This window comes from Monodon monoceros, unplaced genomic scaffold (genome assembly GCF_005190385.1).
Source record: "Monodon monoceros isolate NGI ecotype Baffin Bay Population unplaced genomic scaffold, NGI_Narwhal_1 Super_Scaffold_5, whole genome shotgun sequence".
In the NCBI taxonomy this organism is placed as follows: Eukaryota; Metazoa; Chordata; class Mammalia; order Artiodactyla; family Monodontidae; genus Monodon; species Monodon monoceros.
In genome coordinates, this window is record NW_021703782.1 from 54,748,780 (window position 1) to 54,771,057 (window position 22,278).

Sequence of the window (22,278 nt, forward strand, 5' to 3'; positions counted from 1 at the left end):
AAAATTAGTAGTTGCCAGAGGGGAGTGTGGGGAGATAGGCAAAATAGGCGAAGGGGATTAAGATGTAAAAACTACCAGTTATAAAATAAATAAATCACAGGGGTATAATATACAGCACAAGCAATGTAGCCAGTAATCTTGTAATAGTCTTTAAAAATATTGAATCACTGCATTGTACACCTGAAAGTATTATAAGTTAACTATACTTCAATTAAAATAAGAAAGGTATTTTAGGATTTTCACCTAAGGTCTTTGTCTAAACTCTACTCCCTCCCTGACAGAGCGCTCCTTGTACCTCACACTGTTTCCCTTATTATTAACATCTAACATTAGAATGTCACATTTAATTACATTACGATTAATGGAGTAATGTTAATGCATTATTAGTAGTAAAAGTACATACTTTATCCAGATTACCTTAGTTTTTTACGTAAGGGCCTTTTTCTCTTCCAGGATTCCATCCAGGATTCCACATTACATTTAGTAGTCCTGTCTCTTCTTATTTTCCTCTTGGCTAGAACAGACTCATTTTGTTCTAACAATTATGCATTTTCCTTTCATCTCAGTTTCTTTACTTGCTTAATTTATTTGAGTAAGCTGTCTTAAATCTTACTCTGTTTACCAGAGCATTACTTATTTACCCCACTATTTAGAAAAGGCTGTGGAAATCCCCACTTTCCATACAAACTGCCAAGCATTTTTTTTTTTTTTTTTAATTTCTAGAAAACTTTCAAGTAATGAGGGCAACCCTAGCCAGAGGCCAATGAGAATTTATGATTACTGAATCGGGATTTTCTTTGGATGGCAGAAGGGGAATAATCTTTATTACTGAGTCACTCAGTTAAAACTCTTAAAATAACTTACTCAATTACAGAATAATCTAGTTAAGTTTCAAAGAGGTAGGCATGTTTGTTTAATGTTTATAGTTAAACAAAGAAATAGTTAAGACCATTAGCATTTAAACCACCAGCATTAGTCTTGAGAAATCTCACCTCCTTAGAAAGAGTGAGGATGGTTCATACCTTCTCAGTGCTTCCTGTTCAATCTGTTCAACAGATTTATTAAACTAGGTATGAAATCGAGTTTGTATCTATTTCTGATGGAAGGGCCAAGAACTCCAGTGCTGTCTATTCCCACTTCAATAATAAAACCCCTGACAGCTTCTGAATGAAAGATCCTAGAAAAATGCAGTTTATTGTCTAATACACAGCCTAACAGAATGAGGTTGATATGAAATCCTGCAGACCATTCTTTATATCCATAGTCATCAGATACCATTTAGACTGGGAGACGTGATGCTCTGCTTAGCAAGTATTGGGGAAATATAATTAAAAAAAAAAAAAAAAGCTTCTCCCAACCCAGAATTCCTCTTCACAAAGGTAATAAGTAGAGAAAGAAAACACCTTTATTATTGAATAAGCATTAAACCAGAGTGTGATATGCACCACAGACAATTCGCTGAGATTGCAGACAGAAAGAAATCTCACCCTTTGATATAGCCAAGCAGATGCATCACATCACATATATATTTTCAAGATCAGCAATAACTAGTCTTCAAATAAGAGGACTTGACAGCATTATTGGTCACTCATCATTCATTCTAACTTTACCTGGTGATTGGGATGACCATCAGTGTTAACTTGACTTTATCCAAAAGGGTTGTGGGAGGAAACAAAAAATTCATATCTTTTGATAGGAAGGAATTTTATAATGTGGAGCAAGGGGCCCACCAAAATTAGGCTCCTACCTTCCCACAGAAACTAGGAGATAGGGGTACTCCCTCCCTAGATATTTACATTTCCAAGAGATGGCTGCCAGGTCCTTGAGAAAAATATTCCTAGGTCCTAATGTTAACAAAAGGCTTATATAGTTTCTAAGGAGATACATTGAAAATGACAGTGAAAGTACTTAACATTTTTAAATTTCAGTGGTCAGTGTTCTGACAGAAAGGAAAGAGAAGGAAGTCTCTGCCCTTATTTTCAAGGAATTAAGTTTCATATTTTTCATTGCTATGTGTCCTTTCACAGCCAAAGATTTCTTTTCTCATTCATGCAAAATGTTTACCATACATCTGGCCATGTGCCAGACTGTGTGCTAGGCTCTATGACTGCTAATATTGGTGGGATGCAAAAAATCTAATCCCACACTCCGGTAGCTCGCTATCTAGGGAATGAGATCCCAGGGACTGCAATGTCTCATCAGCCTTCTTATAGGTCCTTAGGCATCCCTCCTTGTAAGAGAGAAACCTGAATAATTCTCGCCCATACTTCAGACTATACCAGGCAATGAAAGCTTTTGCTTTGTTCAGAACAAGGCATGATGTGACTATCCCTGCATGTTGCACTTATTCTCTGCTAATAATAATAGGTAACATTAATTGCACTGTGTTCATGTTCCATCCACAGCAATGTTGATTCTCACAGTATCCCTTGAGGTGAGTATTATTTCAGTGCCCATTTTTAGATGAGTCTCAGCAGTTGGCTAGCTTGCCCCTGGACACAGAGCCAGTAAATGGAAGACTCATATGACATAGGTTTATCTGACTCCAAAGTCCATCTATACTGCAGCCATTGCATATGAGGTTAGGTCAGGAAAAGAAGGCCAACCTCACCATTGGCTGAAATCTGTGTTTTGTAGAATTGTGCACGAGCTCAGTAAAAATGACTGCCTCGAAAAAGACAAAGCCTCCACGTTTACCGTGCACTTACCAGTTTTCAAGTCATATTTTGTACAAGGTTTTATTTGATCCTCACAACAATCTTGGGAAACGAGTAGGGCAGGTATTTAAAACCCAAGTTAGGTCATTGAAACCTGAGATTCGGAAAGGTTAAATTACTTGCCCAACATCAAACAGCTGGTGAGTTAAGATATGGGACTCCTCTCCAGGTCTCCCAACTACTAGTTATCTGTGGCTTGAAATTAGAAAACCTCAAGCTGGAGAATTATACTATGTATGGATTTCTAATAGAGCCATAGAGGTTCCAGGATTCACCTGAAGCCCACTATCTGTGTCAAGAGCTGAGCTCAAATAAGTATGAGCTCTATCAATTCTGGCCTGCATCAGGCAATACTCACTTAAGCATGCCTTTATGTGACTTGTAAATAAAATTCTGTTTGCTTGATATTGCCTGTGGCTAAAGAGTAATGTTTAAACTTCTTCAAAGTTATTTTTACTGTGCTTCCTGAAGCATCTTGTACACCACTTACCCCAAATTGGGCCCTGTTCTGCAGTTTCTATTCAGGTAAAACTAACGGAGTTTCCCCAGAGTGAGGGATGTATAATCAGTCCCATTGTTTAATTTCAATGGCTTATTACCAGGTGGGAGAATTGTTATAGCAGAGGCAATTTAGAAAATCAGGTACGATTGACTCTAGCCAATTTGCATACTGCAGTCCCAACAGCAAGAAGTCATGGTGTTTCATGCCTGCGAGAGTGCAGTCATTAATGAGACCACCTGGGCAACTAACTTATCCTGAGAGAGAACAGGAGAACTGTGTGTGTGTATGTGTGTGTGTGTGCTCATGTGCCCAAGTGTCTCTAAACAAGGATGCATTCAGAATTGTTGCTAATCAAAGAAGGAAAAGATAATCTTCCAAGGGGTTATCTCTACTATTTTCCAAAAGATAGTCAGAATCAGAACCATCCCTTTACAGATTCTTATGTGACTGTCCTTGAATGTAACATTTGGATTTACTGTGGTTGTATGTTCTTCCAAAAAAGTTGGCAAAATGCCTCTCTGAGAGGTATGAGAATGATTGGAAAGCTCCCTGAGCTGAACAGCAGGAATCTGAGTTCTAATCTGAACCTGGCCATTACATTTCTTTATGTTTTGGGCAAGTTACCTCTTAAGCCTCTGTTTCCTCATCTGTATGAAGAGTTTGGATGAGATGTTTTCCAAGGCCTTTTCCAGCAGTAGCATTTGGTGTGTCTAACCCTGACTCATGCTTGGAAATGGAAAGTCTTTACCTGAAAACACTAACCTGATTATTGCCAAGTTGTGTGTCACGTCTGTGGAGTACTCCCAATGAGCGAAATGAGAAATGAAGATCAAAAAAGAATGGAGGAAAAGAGTCCAGCTGCCTATCCTAGCGCACAAATGTGTCTCCATCAGGAATGGAAAAGTACGCGCACAAACACTACAGATGGTGGGTGATTAGCACCATCTTTGCAGCAAAGAATAATACAGCCCTCATTCCAATCGTGTGCAGTGAATCGACTGGTCTGAGAAGTCCCTGACAGAGAGGTTTCACTCGTGCACTCCGTGAAGAAAGGAAAGGAAGGCAAGCTGGAGCAGGGGATACCAACATTTATGAACTGACTAGTTTCTGATGTTATCTCAAAACTCTCAGGTCACCACTGAGAAGTAATTAATACAAGCTCCATATGCAGGAACCTGAACTTGGAAATATCAAGCAACTTAGCAAGTTAAAAAATATATACTGTTGAAGAGTAGAACTGGGATACAAACCTTGTCCTAACACACAAGCTCTTTCCAGCATAATACCTCGTAGGCGCAGAAAATGCCGCATCCTTTAAATCTTGTCTATTTTTCCCCTTGTACTCATTCCCTCCCCCTCCCCACTTATGCATACCTTTTCAGAGCATCACCCAGAGAACATCGCTGTCCTGGAGGACAGGGTGGGAGGGGCACTCACTAGGTCTCCACTTCCCTCCCTCATAATCATTTTTACTTCATGACTGCCCATTTCATCCACTTCAGCTTATTAAAAACAAGGCCTCTTTCTTTTTGTGGAATACTCTATTGTTGGGAATGGAATATCTTAAACAGTTCAAAGTCAGGCTGGTGCCAACGCTGGGAGCTGCGTCAGCATGGAGATAGCAACGGCCGCATCCTGAAAAGCAACCGCAGTTTTGAGAAGCAGCAACTATTTGCAATCCTCCTTTCAAAAACATCACTTTCAGAAAGTGGCACTGGGTGGAAATGGATGCAGTCATCACTTTCAGGGGTTTTGTTGGGCTGTGGCAGCTGGGAGCTCTCTTTTCTCATCTCCTACAACCCACAGACCCTCACACAAAACAGGAGGTAAAAATGCCGTTGTCCTTAAAATAAAATTTGGCTGTGCGTCTACATATTGTAAGGAAATTTTTTATGAGAAAAAAAAATTTTTTTGTAAAGGAAAAATGATCACACGAGTTCAAGTAAAAACTAACCAGACATGGGAAAATGGGTAGTTTTTACTGAATAAGTATAAAGGGATACATATTTTGGGGTAGGACCAACAATCCCTGTTCCCTTTAGTGAAATTTCCCGTTTTCACCCTCCTTCTGGCCTTTGCTCAAATGCCAGCTTCTCCAGGAAGCCTTCTCCCATCCTTTCTGTACGACATTTTTTTTTTTTCCTTTCACTTAACTCCTAATATGTTTTTATCTGAGTACTTCTTTTATCAGGCATCTCCTTCCTGTCTGTACTCTGGCTGCTTGTGCACATTTTGTCTTCTTTTCTCAGTTTGTCAGCTCTTTCAGGAAGGAATGCACACTTTGACTGATTTATATATTAATTAAGCAAATGTGAGTTGGCAGTCTGCTCGGTGCCAAGAACTGTCTAGGCATTTAGAATACAAATATTGATAAGGTGTATAATAACCTGTTCTTTTCCTCAAGGATCTTACATTCAAGTATGGAAGAGAGACATGTAAACATGCATATAAATTGCACTTGAGGGTATGCAGGATGCCTATAGAATTCATTTTATAACTTTAAATATTTTGGTGCCTTGTTGAATGAATGAATGAAAGAATGTGGGTTCCACCCTTAAATAACAGTAAAGGCCCTAAGGAGAAACAAAGCATAAAAACTGGTGGAGAAATGAAAAACCAGTGATGACATATAGGTCCATGGGAGCACTGTGGCTCTCACAGTCCAGATCAAGCATTCCTGCTAGCCTTAGCCCTGAATCTTTCTTTATCAGTTCTGTTTCCTCTAAGAATACAGTATTTTAAACATTAAGGGCAACCCTAAGGAGATAGCGAGGTGGAAGATGAATAACTTTGGAGTCCGAAGAATACTGTGTACGAAAAGACAAAATAGGCAGTCTGTGATAAGTGCTGATTGAGGATACAGATATTAAATGCTACAGGAAACGGTAAATCTGACAGTATTCAGCGGAAACTTTATGGGATAGGTGTGATTACCAGAGAATGAGAGGAGGGCAAACATATGTGGAGAAAAGCCCAAGCATGGGCCAGGTGATCCAAAGGCAGAAAGACAGATCATGGAACATCTGCTGTCTCTTAGATCCCATGGTTGAGGATTGTATTCCTACTGGCTAATATTTTGATGCTAAATAGTAAAATGCCATCTACAGTCTTTTATACATTTCTTAAAACATTTTCTCCTGTTGGCCGTCTCCTCCTCCTTGATATTTTTATAGTTCCTTAAGCTCCATGATCCCACATTGTCTTTGTTCTCTTCCTGTTTCCATAACTGATCAATTTACCTTCATAGAACATCCTCTCCCAACCTCCAAATGTCAGTATTTTCTATGGTTCAGTTCTTGGCTCTGCGTTTGAACTGTCAGAAAAGTCACCACCTGAAATCACCCTGGACTCTTGAATTCAATATTGAATTCTACCAAGATGGCTGTCTAATCGCTATCATTAATTTGATCATTCCCTCCCTGAATTCCACTTCTATTTTACAGAAGGCTTAAGTGCATTTACTCATTGATGTACAGCATTATATCAGACTTAGCCATCTCTACCTGTTCCTTGCATTCATTCCGTGGAGAGATTAATCATCATCACGACTCCACCACTACAAAACATTCCAAGGCTTAAAACCTCTCCCCGCAAAGCATGTCCCCCCATCGAATTCCTCACTCCCACCGATGGCATCATCATTTTCCCTGTCTCCTCAGTTTGCAATGGCAGACGTATTCGATTCCTCTCTCTTTCTGTCTTCATATCTAGCCACTAGAGTTAGGTATTCCAAAAGTCTCCTTGTATAATGTCTCTGGCAGTGGGAACAATCTAAAAAAGTATGTTGTCAAGCAGAAGTAATCAGACACAGAAAAATATATAATGCCACGCCATCTCTCTTCCACTGCCACCTGCTTCATTCAGCCCTTGACACTTTATGTGTAGGCCTTTGAATAGGTGGTAATTATTCATATTTCTAGTCTCTAGCCTCTCCTAACCAGTCAGCACTTTTTTTAGCCTGATTACTTTTCTTTAAAATACTTATTTAATAAACCCAGGCTCTTTACAATTACTCAGTGACTTGATGCTGTCCAATAGAAGAATAATGCCAGCCACAAATGTGACTTTACATAAATGTAATTTAAATTTTCTAGTAGCTACATTAGAAATGCAAAAAGAAACAAGTGAAATTGATTTTAATACCACTGTTGTTATGTTTAACCCAATATATCATCAATATTATCATTTCAATATATAATAATTAATATTAAAGAGATATTTCCCTTTTTTTTTGCATACCGAGCCTTTGAAACCATACATCTAAATTCCGACTAGCCACAGTTGAAGTGCTCAAAAGCCATGTGTAGCTAGTGGCTACCATACTGAACAATGCAGCTTTACATTATTCCTTGTGCCTCCCATTTCCGTTGTTTGCTCATGCTCTTACCCTTGTATTCCTCCTTTTCCCAACATAATTAGATCTTGATCATATCTCAAGGCTCTCCCAGCTTAAGTTCTAACTCTCCTGGGGGGATTTCCCTAACCACCACAAGACTTTGACCTCATCTCATGACAGGTATTAGCTATACTGTGTAGCTGGCATGTGCTACTTTTTTTTAATGTGCTACTTTTTATAATTAATGCATGAGAACTGCACCCTAGCCAGATTGTCAATATCTCGAGGACTGATACTTCCCTCAGCCCCTGATGTCCCAGAGTGCTTTTCACAGAGAAGACACAGTAAATATTTGTTGATGGAGTGTTGATAGTACAGATTCCTAAAATATAAGTGTATAAATAGACTTTATTAATTAAGTCTTTTATTATTTACCAATTAGCTGTGATAACACACTATACTATTACTAATTTATTATAAGGTTAACGTTACAGGTTTTAGTTAAGATTTATTTTCCAAAACGTAATACTTATTCTTGTTTTGGAAAAACAAATATTAGAATTAGAAGAATAATATACACTAAGTGGAAAGTCAAGTGAAGCTAGTATAATTTCAGCTCTATGATTTATTTATTTGTATATGGAGTGATGAGAATATTGATGTCTGAAAAATAGTAAGCATAATAATATTATGGAATACGTAATTTAGTGAGCTCCAACAAAAATCGTCTGATTATCTTATCAGTTTGGAGGAATTCTCAGAAACACATTTATAAGATTTAGTAAAAGAATGTGTTGGAAAAAGTGATTTGATAAGGGATCTCCAACACCAATTTGTGATAGGGAGGTTTTGTACAATCACTCATGGGCATGTTTAAACTCTTTGGCAAATGCTTTATCAGGGATTGGTAGATGTGATGGTGGATTATAGGTTTACATACACAAGGAGCACTTGAGATTTCACACAAAGAATGGCTGATTAAAGTAATGAGCCTGGTGTAGAGTGTAGAGAGGTTGAATGTGGCTAATATTTCCTTGAGATGGGGATTTGTTAATGTTACTATCATTTTATATAAGACAAACTGTCAGTAGACAAAATGGTGGTTAGTTTGAAGGACATGACTCGTTAACATATTATAAAATATATGGTATGCTTGACAAAAACAGATCTTACATAAAATAGTTAAATAAGTGAAATCTGTACTTTGAGACACTCAATTTCCACTATCACTAAATGCTCTGGTCTCCCTTCAGGCCTATTCATTCCCTGTTTACAGCCCACGTCACCTCCGTGATATGTGATAGGACTTTCAGATGAATTCTAATTTTATTGGGAGCTTTTGAAGCTTGATGATTTCAAGATACAAATATATAGTACAATGATTGGCATTAAGGAAACTAATTGGGTAAAAGCCCCACATCAGCTCTTAAAATTGTACTATAATCTTCCTGCTAATAAGACAAATATCATATGATATCACTTATATGCAGAATCTAAAAAAATGATACAAATGAACTTATTTACAAAACAGAAATAGAGTCACAGATGTAGGAAAAAAACTTACGGTTACTAGGGGGGAAGGGGAGGGAAGGATAAATTGGGAGATTGGGATTGACATATACACACGACTATATATAAAATAGGTAACTAATAAGGACCTGCTGTATAGCAGAGGGAACTCTTCTCAATACTCTGTAATGACCTATAATGGGAAAAGAATCTAAAAAGTGTGGATATATGTATATGTATAACTGATTCACTTTGCTGTACACATGAAACCAACACAATATTGTAAATGAACTGTACTCTAATAATTTTTTTTAAATTAAAATTAAAAAATCATTTAACCATTAAAAAAATGACTGATGCTGAAGTCCAAAACTTTTACTATTTACAAGAGTAACTTAAAAAGTAATTTAAAAAATGCTTCTTAGGGCTTCCCTGGTGGCACAGTGGTTAAGAATACGCCTGCCAATGCAGGGGACACGGGTTCAAGCCCTGGTCTGGGAAGATCCCACATGCCGCAGAGTGGCTGGGCCCGTGAGCCATGGCCACTGAGCCTGCACGTCCGGAGCCTGTGTTCCGCAACGGGAGAGGCCACAAGAGTGAGAGGCCCGGGTACCGCAAAAAAAAAAAAAAAAAAAAAAAAATGCTTCTTAAACTCAATCAGTATATATTTTTTAAACTCTTAGATGACTGCAAACAAAATTAGAGCATCTGTATAGTTTACATATGGATGTGTTTTCCACGTAACAGCTATTATTAAATGGATAAAACCTAACTTGCGAATGCATGTTATGTGTGTGTGTTTATATTTGTTTGTTTATTTATTTATTCTTCTTATAATTAAGGTTATTGTTAATTTAAATGTGGACAAAGAGTGCCACGGTAGGGGGAAGCAAATTCTATACTGGTTGACAGTTACATTTGGTGAATCCAACTGGGAAAGTGGAGGGCGTGGGTAGAAAATTGGCTGGAAAAGATGCATGATGTATGCCAGAGGCTGTGTAGGAAAGCTGAGGTACAACCTGAAATAGTGTTGGGAAGAACACCAAACATAGCAGGTGCCAAAGCAAAGGATACAGAGTGGACTTCACAGTAAAGGGAAAAAGCCGTAATTGGAAAAAATAAATAGACGTTCAAGCAGGTGAGACTTAAACAGGCAAAAGGAGTAGTTCAGGACACAATGCTTTGAAAGGGGAGATTTCTTCCTAGATTGTCAATTGTAGCTTTTGCTTTTTGTGTGTGTGTTGACTGGTAGGGCTAAAATATGTGTGCAGGAAAGTGTGGCTTAAAATAAAGGGGTTTGGGACATGGGGTAGGTAGAGAATGAAAAAGCTATAAAAATGTCTATTAATTATAGATCATTAAAATAGTTTGAATTTCAGAACTCTAATTCCTAAATAAATCTGTTGAGTCTTGTAAATGCTTCTTCAGCACTAAAATCAATCCAAACATTGGCAAATGCCTTAAGAAAAGAAATAGAAACAAACGAACAGAAATCAAGGGCAGTTATCAACTTTAGGCTTAAGAGGTGAAAAAAACGTCACCACTCCACGAAATAACAGAAAGTAGAGAAAATAAAACTGAACAGAGTCTGAACAAGAAACCAGACTCAATGACTGGCTTGCTATATAACATTTAGGTGATAAAAGACAGTTTTCTATACTGTTGAGTTCGTAGTCAACTTGATCTTGACCGTCTTCATCATTGTCATCATCATGGTAGCCCCCGGTTATCTGACTGTGGTCAGCTTCTTACCATGATTAAAAAGCCTTGCATAGGGCTTCTCTGGTGGTGCAGTGGTTGAGAGTCCGCCTGCCGATGCAGGGGACACAGGTTCGTGCCCCGGTCCGGGAAGACCCCACATGCCGCGGAGCGGCTGGGCCCGTGAGCCATGGCCGCTGAGCTTGCGCGTCTGGAGCCTGTGCTAAAAAAAAAAAAAAAAAAAAAAAGCCTTACATAATCTGTGACCTGGCCTACATCTCCTCTCCCACTCCTCCTGTATCAGGTTCTTCCTAGCTCACTGTGTTCCAGCCACACTGAGCACATTTGTGTTCTTCAAACACTGAAGTTTTTTCCTGTGTCAGAGTCTTTGCACATATATGCCCCTTCTAGAGGTCTTCACCCTTCTTTTTAGCATGGCTCTCCTTTCTGTTATTCAGGTCTCAGCTCAGATTATTACCTTTCAACAAAATTTTCCTGACTACCCTATTCAGCATTACCCAACACTGCCCATACAATCTTGCTTGAAAGTATCCATTCTTCTAATTGTCTGTCTGTCCATCTATCTACCTTTGTTGTTTATTACCTGTGTTACCCATTAGCGTATTATCTCTATCAGAGCAGAAACCTTGACTGTTTTACTTCAAACTGTAGTTCCTACTATCTATATAGAAACAAAGTTATTTAGAGTGGCATGGGATAGTGAACAGATTATAATGCACGATAGTAACGTAAGATATTTTATTTCAGTTCTCATTATTGGTATGGCACACTTATTGGCTAACCACTAGCGAACATCAACTAGTTTACAATCTCTGAAGCTACATGAGTTCCTAATTTTCTAGTTTTACCCCTGAATAAGTATACCTAAGCCAAAGTCTAGAGGAGTATGCATAGGAATACATATCCCTTTGTGATTACATTTGTGATTAGCTGCTGACCTCAGAGACGTCACTTTCTATATAATGACATCAACACTGAGACAAAACATTAAGGCCCTTCCTGAGCACAGAAAAACCTTACACAAAGATGGTACTGCAAGTTGGTTCTTCTCTTAACCTTAGCTACACCAGTAAGTCCTCCCTCTTAGGGTAATATGTCAAGAAAACTTTAGTTAGACCAGTTTATTCTTTTTGGGCAATAAGGAAAAAAACATGTTCACATAGTTTCAAAAGAAAGAGAAAGTAAAATATAGACATAATAGTGAATAAAAATATGTTGATATAAAGAATCCAAAATTTTTTTTCAAGGGACAGTACAGCAATAGACTAAGTTTAACATTGATTCAAATTTGAATGAAAATAGAGTAATAAAAAATGAAGCATGAAATTGAAATTACTTAAATTCACTCATCTACTTACAATCACTTTTGCATCTCAGTAAACTAAGAAAGCTGTTTAATTTTCTCTTGGGTTTTAGGACGAATCTTTGCATGTGTTAATCTTGCAAATTTTGAGGTTATCATCAGTCTTCTTAATCAAAATTTTTATGATTATAGTGAATATCCTCAATATATAAGAAGTTATTACAAGTGATTATACCAAAGAGATAGATAACTATGCAAATTACATAAGCATTTCAGAAACTAAGAAATACAAATTTAAAAAAACACAAAAAACTTCTCAACCCAACTGGTAACCAAAAAAAACATACAATAAAATGATAAGAGATGTAAGTTCATTTATCAAATTGACAAAAATTTAAACATTTTAATATGGCAATATCTACTATTAGCTATAGTGTGAGGAAGGAGGTGCTTTCATGGCTTGCTGGGAGGAGTGTTGAATGTTATGGAGTGCAATTTGGCAGTAGGTATTATAATTTTTGTAACTTGGTAATGCAGGCTTGACTGAGTCCAGCAATTCATCCTAAGGAAATAATCATGATTCATGCAAATATATAGCCTTAAGGATGTTTATCACAGGGCTGCTTATATAAGAAAAAAGAACTGACAACAGCCTTTTAGATGTGTCTAACAAATTATATTTCATCCATAAAATTCAAATTCAAAATAGTTATGTGTGCAGTACCTAAAAATGTGGTAGAAAAACAACTATATCATTTAAAAATATTCATAGAATAGTAAGTAAAAAATAGAAACAACATGCCATTACTGAACTTACAAAATATATATTAGTGCATAGAAAAGAGACCGCGTGGCTATATACCAAAAAGTCAATAGCAGTTAAGTATTTGTAATAGGATTATGAATGATTTTGTTTTATCTTTTTGCTTCAGTATATTTTTGTAATTTCAACAATGAATATTATATTATTTTTAAAAAGGAAAATATTTTTATAAAATGAAAAATAAAAACTACACAATTATATTTAATGATTTACTCTCAATCAGAGATGAGATAATGAAAAAAAGAGCAATATCACAAGGAGTAAAGAAGAAATATAAATTAGAAAATTATGAAAGCAGCTAAGTATAAAAAAAGGAATAGGAGGGCTTCCCTGGTGGCGCAGTGGTTGAGAGTCCACCTGCCGATGCAGGGGACACGGGTTCGTGCCCCAGTCCGGGAAGATCCCACATGCCGCGGAGCGGCTGGGCCCGTGAGCCATGGCCACTGAGCCTGCGCATCCGGAGCCTGTGCTCCGCAACGGGAGAGGCCACAACAGTGAGAGGCCCACATACCACAAAAAAAAAAAAAAATGGAATAGGAGAGATTCAGAATAGTGTTTCAGTCCAAGAAATGCACTGTGAATAGGTACTAGACCTTTTATTTTTATTGTGAATGCCAAAAACTACTAACAGTCAACAAAGTGTACAAAGTTTAAAAAATGTGTGTTTCTGTCATTTATTTTCTTTCATCAGCATCTGAAGATTGATGTTATTTCCTTCTAGGCTTTATTAATGACTTGGAAAATCGTAAATGAAATTAAATACAGTACATAAATTCACTGAATATTTCTTTTGAGTAATTTCAGTTGCCACCATTAGATATGATGTCTCGTTATTACTGCTGTAGTGCAGTCTGTGGTACTTTGCACTGTAAAAATAATTTTTGTGTACCTTATCCCATTTATTCTCATCAAAACCCTTGGAGGTTGTATCATTTCCACTTTACAGAGGAAGAACCACAAATCTAGCAAGGTTACATGACTTCCCAACATCCCAGCAATGCTCAAAGCAAGTGGAAACCAACAAAACCAAGCCTACCATAGATCATGATTCTCAAATGAGTAATAGTTTGGAGAACATTCATATCAGACATGAAATCCCTATGTTTTATTTTCCTTCTATAATAATAAACTTAATTCCAAAATTGTTTGTTCTGCTTCTATGAGCAATCATCATGAGTTTGTAAGAGCTGCTGATTGCAGACCATCACAGAACAGTTTCCAGCTACTTTTATCAAATCATATCATAGTTTTTTCCACATTTCCTACACATCTTGCAAAAATAATGTTCTGCAAATTATTTTGACATCTTGTTGAGAATTTTAGCAAAGCTTTATTCTTAACCTCTAATTTGATTTTAAAAGTATGTATGTAGTAAAAGATATATCAATATTATTTAAGACATGAACTTTAGATGAGGTAATTATAAACACCTATTAAATAAGTAATTAGACATCCAAGAGTCTTTGAGGATAATTTCAGTATCGAACTGGAGACAAATTTGGTTAATTTCCTAAAATATTATATTTTTTGTTTCCTATCTATTTTTGAACTTTTCTACATAAGAATTAGAAAGTAGCCTCTCAGAAACGTAAGAAATAAATTAGCTTCTAGCTCATAGAACTCCTTTTCACCCTCATTGTGGTTATTTGGAGGAGGGAGGAGAGATGCAAACATCCAGGTAGATAAACCATGTAGCATACTGACTCTGAGTTTCTTTCTCTATTCACATTCAGTGATACTGTCTCCATTTCATGGCATCTACCCATACTTATCTATATGCTGGAAATTCTCAAAATTATTTGTGTAGCTCAGACTTTTCCTCTGAGTTCTAGAAACCTTTCCCTGACTTAAGATTTCCGTTTGGTTGTCTCATGGGGTTTCACAAATAATATGTCCAAAATGGAACTCTTATATTTTCCTCAAATATTAATATATTTTCAATCTTCACTATCTCAGGAAATGGTAGCACCATATATCCAGTTGCTTGAGCCAGAAAATGCCCATCATCCTTGGTTCCTTATGTTGCCCTACCTTCACATCCAGTGCCTCCGGAAGTCTTTTCCTTGTACCTACTAATTCTATCATGTAGGTCCAGCATCAGTCCAGCAGCCTTTAACTCCACCACCAATATGGTAGTCCAAGCCTCCTTACAGAATTTTATCTCCCCTTCCAACCACCCTCTATCCAACCTGGTAATCACACAGCAGCCAAGTAATCTTTTAAACAAAAATTGCAGTAATAGCGACCTCCATTAATTTTTTCAATTGGCTAATCAGGCAGTTAATGCCCTAGATTAAATATCTATTTCACACACTTCCACTTGTTTATCTTAGAGTTTTATGAAGTTATAGCTATAATACACAATACATGTTAAAGCATACAGTTTGATGAGTTTTGTCATCTTTAAAGCCATCATCACAAGATAACAAACATATCTGTCAACTTCAAAAGTTTAATTTATAGCCTTTTTAATGCCTCTGTCCTCTTTTCCCCACCCATGTCTACAAATAACCACTGATCAGCTTTATGCCACTCAAGATCATCTGGCATTTTCTAGAAATTTATAGAGATGGATTAATACTTCCACTTGCCTAAGCTACTCACAGAATCCAAATTGATTTCTCTGGTTCCATTCTTACAAACAAACAAACAAACAAACAAAAAAACTAGGGTGAGGAAGTTTAACGCAAATCATTGGGAAAATGCCAGTATGGGTTGTCCAATTTTCAAAACGGTTTATGAAACTTCTGAAACACTATAACACTTTCATGTGCTTTTACCTTTTTCAACCCTAATAAAAATTATATTAATAATGAACTTTCATTTTTAATTAAATTTTTAATAAGGCTTTTCTTGGCCCAGTTTTAAAATCTAGATTTGTCTCTCTCTTTTTTAACATTATCATCATGATTTGGGAGATTCTTTCTAGAGACCCTGTGATGTTAGTTACAGAAACTGAGCATGCGTTGTGTGTGTTTACCAAAGAACTAAATCTTAACTATGCAAGGAATTCCTTACAATGCAAAGAATATTCCATTTTGTAAGAATTGTTTGTAGACTTTTCCAACAGAATTTTTAATTTAATAATATTTGATGATTGTATTATTTATTTCAGATTATATACAGTTTTGATTATATTGTATCTTTAATTAATATTCTAAACTGTAATTTCTCTTCCTAGAATAATCATTGCTTTTTTGCTTATTGTTGCTTTGAAAGGTGAATTTTAAATTGCTCTTTAAAACGAGAATGAAGGGAAATGCCAAAATGCAACTAATTTCACTTCTTTTTGGAGTTTGACATTTTCCACTATCTAGGTAATATAAAAACACACCACCTAAATGAGGAGTATTTTAATAGCATCGTTTTCACAACATTTTAATTGTTGTCACATTTCTTCTTTGTTTAGGGAGACGGCTGGTGAACACCCGTGGGATCTAAAGAACAAGTAAGATTTAAAACAAGCTAGTTTTTTTTTTTTTTTCCAGTGTGGTTTTCAAATTTTCTTTGTTTTATTACTTAATAGTATTTCTTTACTACTATAAGCTGTAGCTTCTTAGAAAAGTGTTAGCAATTTTATTACAGCGCATGAGGAATAAAAGTGAACTTTCAACACTTTCAGATTATTTGGAGGCTTTAAAAAGCTGCATGAATTTTCTGTGTATGGTAGGCAAACAGAATGACATTACAGATGGAGTGAAATTCCAAGCACAAAGTAATGGGCATGTTTTTATTTTGAGTGAGTTCAAATCCTTAGAGTGAATTTTTATAAGGTAATTTTTTACAACATATATATGCTATTACTGTCTTATTCCTACCTCTTGCCTGAGAGTAAAATAGGTCACAGAGTGGTTCATTTGATTCGCCAAACCTACCTCATGGAGAACCATGAGAGATTTGGACAATGTGAGGTACATCCCTCAAATTGGAATGAGATGTGTTGGGATGGTGAGGGGAGGGCCATCAGTTAATGGAGTTGAAAAGAGAACAGGTGAAATAATGGTCAAAAGGAAAGCAAATGAGTAAGGGGAAAATTGAAAATAATGTCAATAATAGGGAAGAAAGCAGATCACCATAAGGATAAAGAGAGTAAACAGATTACATACACTTTATTGTCAACATTTGGAAGAAAGGAAATAGAGGTAGAACAAATTTATAGATTAGAGATTGGAAACTAAAAAGAGGTAGAGACAGGGTATGTAATAGGTTGTACTTGAGAAAAGGGGAGAGATAAAAGTAAGTGATAAAAGATGGAGAAAGTTACACTTTTAATTTTTGCTACTTATTTGACAATTTAGTTGAAACTAGAACTTGAGTGGTTTAAAAAATAGAAACATTGAATATTTTTATCTATTTCATTGAGGAAGAAAAAAGTCTAGTCATTGTATAATTATTTGATGTTTCTGTGAATCTTGCCCTTTGCTCAATTTAAGCCATGCTCAAATGAAGACAATGTTTCTTGATTTGTTTCAAGTTTATTTATGAGTGTTCTAAACCTGCTCTACTCTTGAAATCATTTGACTTCTAAAAAAGGGAAAATCATGCATTTAGAGAGGTGAAATAAGTCATTAAAATGTGTTTCTAATCTACAGAAAGCGTATGTTAAACAATTCAAATTTATAGTCAGAACAGCTCAAATTACTCCTGCATTCGGGGACACAAAGCCCTAGATTTACCCTGTAGTTATCCTGTAATTGCTATTTACAGGCAAAGGAAAACTGAACACGGGTGCTGATCTCAATATTAATGTAGAGATTTACCAAGGAACCTTGTAGAATTGACAGTTTTCTGTCCCGAAGTGTAAATCATAAAGATTCATCCAGGTAACCTCCTTTTTATTGGCATAAAGATACAAATAGGTAAAAATTAATTCTTAGCAGCATTTTCACAATATTTTAATTAGGAAGTGTGGCTTTGGGTTTATGGTTGTTGCTGTTGTTCTTTTTTTTTTTTTTTTTTGGCAGCTATTATGTGTTAATCATTTATCATCACAATAAAAGGTCTCTTTCTTCCTAACATTTGAAGTACCTTGGGGAAAATATTTTGGTTATTTATGGTCTATTATATATGAAGCTATCACTAATAGTCCACCATTCATTATTTTCCTAACTATAGAGTAGACTTTGATGATGGTAGAGTGGAAAGTGCCTGTTGACTCTGACTCCAAAATACTGGGGAAAATTTCAGCATCATCATTAAGATCCACTTACTCACCCGGGCCCTCAATGTTTTAATGTTCAAAACAAGGATAATACTGCCTACTCAAGATTGCTGTGGCATTTGAACAGCTTATCAATCTGAAATTATTTGGGACTTGGTCAAGATTAATAGATGACGTACCTGGTGACACTTGGGTTCTAGCTCTCTAGAGTTTCCTATCCAGAATCCCATGAGTCACATAAATGATTTTGCAAGGATTGTTGCCAGTGTTTGCACTTGTGATTCAAGTTTATCATTTAAAATGTTATTGGGGGTGGGGGAGGGTAAATCAACCTATCATTCAAAAAGCTTTAGTCATCATCTTCGTGGCTCTATATCTGGAGTGCAGGAAAAGTCCTTCAGCATCATCAAAATCGTCACCTGCTTTCTGGTACTTTCTGTTCCTCAATAGAAAAAAAATCTAGGATGCTCTCTCCTATTTTGGTAGTGCTAGGCTAGGTGGTTTTGCAAACATCTCCTCAGATAATCCTCACATCTGTCATGTAAAGAATATCTGATTGTCCTCTTTTCCAGATAATTCTCAGAACAGCCAAATAACATGACTAAGGTCACCTAGCTAGAAAAGGGAAGGAACTGAAATTGTGGCTCAGAACTCTGCCCACAGTTCATGTACATTACAAAACACCCTCCTACCTTCCTTAGTGGAATATAATATTTTCAATACAAATATTTGTAGAAGTATTGTCACAGTGATTTTATCCACATTGGTGGAGAGAAAGCATTTTATGGTAAAGAGGAGGTGAAGCAAAAGTGATTGCTAGTTCCAAATGAGGATGAGGAATGCTGAAAGGGTAAGTAGTAAGACAGTCTCGCTAACTCAGTATCGTGCCTTGGGTAAGCTCTATGGGGAGGCATTAGTAAGCATTAAAAAAATGCATCCTTCTTGGCCAGTTGACAGCAGAGTCAACCTCAAGTCCTCCTGCGTGTACCTTTAAGTGCCAATACATCTACATTCCTCTGACAGTTTAGCAGAAAGAAACTTTATTTTCTTTCTACTTACTGACATTCCTTTTCTTAACAAAACCCCAAAGCTTCTCTTTTCTGGCCCTGCTTTTCTGCTGATGGTGTGAAGTCTGTGGTTCATCTGAGTTGGTCTAGGTGTACTTATTGAAGTCAGGGAAGAGAGTAACTATTATATCTAAATGCACATTGAACAAAATCCCTTTGAGGTACTAGCCTCTTGAACTTCATTAAGGAAAAGAAAAAAGCTGTTAGAAAAAGTAAAATGGAAGTCCCTGCATGATTAATTAATTTTAAAAAATAATTGTTTTTAATTAACTTCATTAAAATAAACCTGTTTTATTCTTTTGTTAGGCCAATTCTCCTAGACTGTTAAACAAAATCAACAAATAATTATCTTTCTGGTCCTTCACACACACACACACACACACACACACTCTCATGCACAGATATACATACAAATACTTAAGACACATGTACACACATACTGTGACAATATTTTTCCCTCTCTCAGTGAAATATTCTGTGTTATCTATTCTGTAGAATATATTGTATAATGTTGAAAAAGTGATTTTGGAGAAAAGTTGAAATGATTGAGGCTTAAATGTGTTATGACATTTTGAAACTTTAAATAATCCACGCCTATCTAAGCCCTGTGTTTTAAGTAGTCATCATCTTGTTTCGCAAATGAGAGGCTGTGTTTAGAAATACGTTTTCATTGTGCTGATATCACAGTACAGATTTCTCTTTCCTCAGATTGTCTCCAGTGTAAATACGCTGCTTGATAAAGATGACAGTGAACTTAAATTGATTGCTAGGCAACTGTATTGTTATTACCATAGATAAACACTCTTATTTCCTCTTTGGTGTTTTCCTGGTAAGGAGTTTCTGGACAAGCATAATGCTTTCTTTTGGGTTGATTATGATCTTATTCATTCTAAGTAATCACATAGGTATCCTTTATTCTTTTGGATTTAATGCATAGAAAAGTTCAGAGGGAACTTTTAGATGGTGTTTTTCAAGGCATGATGAGAAACAGGGATGTCGTTATTGAGGAACATTTGGAGTCCTGTACATGAGCAATAATCTAAATTGTTCAACATAAGCATATTTCCATCTAGATTCTGAGAACTAAGCATAATCTTGGGATCGTGGGGAAGTTTTATTTACAATATCCACTTTGTTCACGAAACTCAAATAAATGCTTCCAGAATGAAATGAGGTAATAGCAATGGACCAAACAGTTGTTTATTTTACATGGCTACCTCTTTATTTCCAAGGAGAGTTATTGTTCCGCTGTGAGTCTTACACAGAGCTTACAATTTACTTGATATAGAAAAATGTTCATTATCTACCACGACTACTGTTTATGAGGATCAGAAGGCATCAAGAGGGCAAAAGTGCAGCAGCCAATAGCAGTTCAAGAGTGAGGGGACACTCCGAGCGAAGTCTCATAGTCAGGCTGGTTAAACTATATGATGCACCTAGCAAGGATTCATGTTACCCAGGGACCCTGGCTTGCACGTGGACCACTGGAGTGACTGTAATGCCCTTTTGTGAAAGGAAGGAAGGGTTGAGTTAGTGAGACCAGAATAATGGAACTAATGCTGACAATGGCATTTTCACTACCACTATGAAAAAGCACAGTAGACACTTTCCAGTGCCTGTTACACCATGGTCTTCCCTGAATTTTGATGTCAGTTCAGCTGTCTGGCTCAGGGCAGAGCTGGTCCTGTGTGGAGTGCCCATATATTTGTAGCCATACAACAGTGCTAATACTTGGATCTTCTATATTCTCTTAGAGCCACATGTTTACATCTGGGAAAAAAATCGGTATCCAAAAGGGCTATTTCAGGATAGTGAATGAACTGGCCTCCAGTGCTACTGGTAATGCAGCAGGGAAAGGAAGAGGAGGAGGCTGGTTTCTTATGCCCTTTAGGGCAGGAAAAAAGAAAAAAGCACCACTATTCATTAAACATGAACTGTTACCAAATATAGAAGTGAGTGAGCATCCTTTCATCTTTGAAGACTGTTACTAGTTCTGTCTCGTGAGTGATTGCTTTTTTGCTATCATCAATGATCAGTGATAGAACACAACGATGATGGTGCAGCACTATGGGGAACTCCCGTGGCACATTTATTGTCCCCATCACCTTGAGAGTGGTTCCCAACATTAATTCTAGTGTCAACGGCTCCATATTAATTGTTGTTGCAGAAGCTCTTTAAAATATGTCAGAGTTCGGCCAATCTTGTGTTACTTTGATGTGAGTCCCTAAAGCTTCAAATTGAAAGCAAACAAACATAAGACCTGGCAAGAGTTTTCAAATATCACTGCATTAATTTTTTTTTAAATTAACATCTGTACTATCTGTATCCCTCTTTTTAACTCTCTTTCTTTCTGCCCCTGTTAGTATGATTAGTTGTGTTTATCTATTTCATTAAAGAAATTCAGACACTCAAAAATCTTTATTGAAAACTTAATCTAAGACAGTGGCCAAGTCTCTGATATAGATTTGATATAGATCTTTGACAGTGTAAGCTAGTGGATCGTGAATGCAAAGGCAAATGACAGTGCTCCCTTCAACAGTACATATCCTAAAATTTGAACCATACAGAGAAGGTTATCATGGCCTGAGCAAAGGCAAGTCACAGGGTTTATTTTAGCATTGCTAAGTGTTAGGAAATTTTGTGAAGTTTTACTCTTCTACCTGATGATATAGGATGTAATGGCAAGGATACATGCCCTCACAGATAACGGTGATTGCAGAATGGCAAAAATACGTACATATGGCCTTAGACTTTAACTGATAGAGCTTGATAAAAAATTCAATACTATTTCATAGATCTACCTTGTTCTCATATCCACTTAAAGTAGAACAGTCATTTGACATTGTGAATAGTTTCCCTGTATCTGTGTGTGAAAGGAAATCATCTTACCTACCATAACTTCCTTGAGTATATGAATTTATCTCTTTTGTAGTCTTCTCAAATACTCTTAATAATGCTTGACTCATGGTACTCAGTATGTATTGAACAGGTGTATTAGTTTTCTATACTATGTAACAAATTACCACACACTCAGTGGCTTAAAACAACATGTATTTATTATCTCACAGTCTCTATGGGTTTGTTTAGGCATACTTTGCTGGCTCCTCTATAAGGATGCCATCAATATATCAGCCTGGGGCT

General features: G+C 36.6%; 1 protein-coding gene across 9 annotated transcripts in view; it reads left to right on the top strand.

Annotated features, from left to right (window-relative positions):
- The window catches only part of PTPRD (protein tyrosine phosphatase receptor type D), a 2,000,866-nt gene that overhangs the window by 1,325,224 nt on the left and 653,364 nt on the right, over positions 1-22,278 (top strand). For 8 of the 9 annotated variants that reach the window (XM_029201877.1, XM_029201881.1, XM_029201880.1 and 5 more), the window contains exon 9: positions 16,319-16,357. The gene's annotated coding sequence lies outside the window, so the exon portion shown is untranslated. Of the gene's footprint in view, positions 1-2,403; positions 2,435-16,318; positions 16,358-22,278 lie in introns of those variants that run through there. The other variant, XM_029201879.1, reaches the window with a different exon arrangement.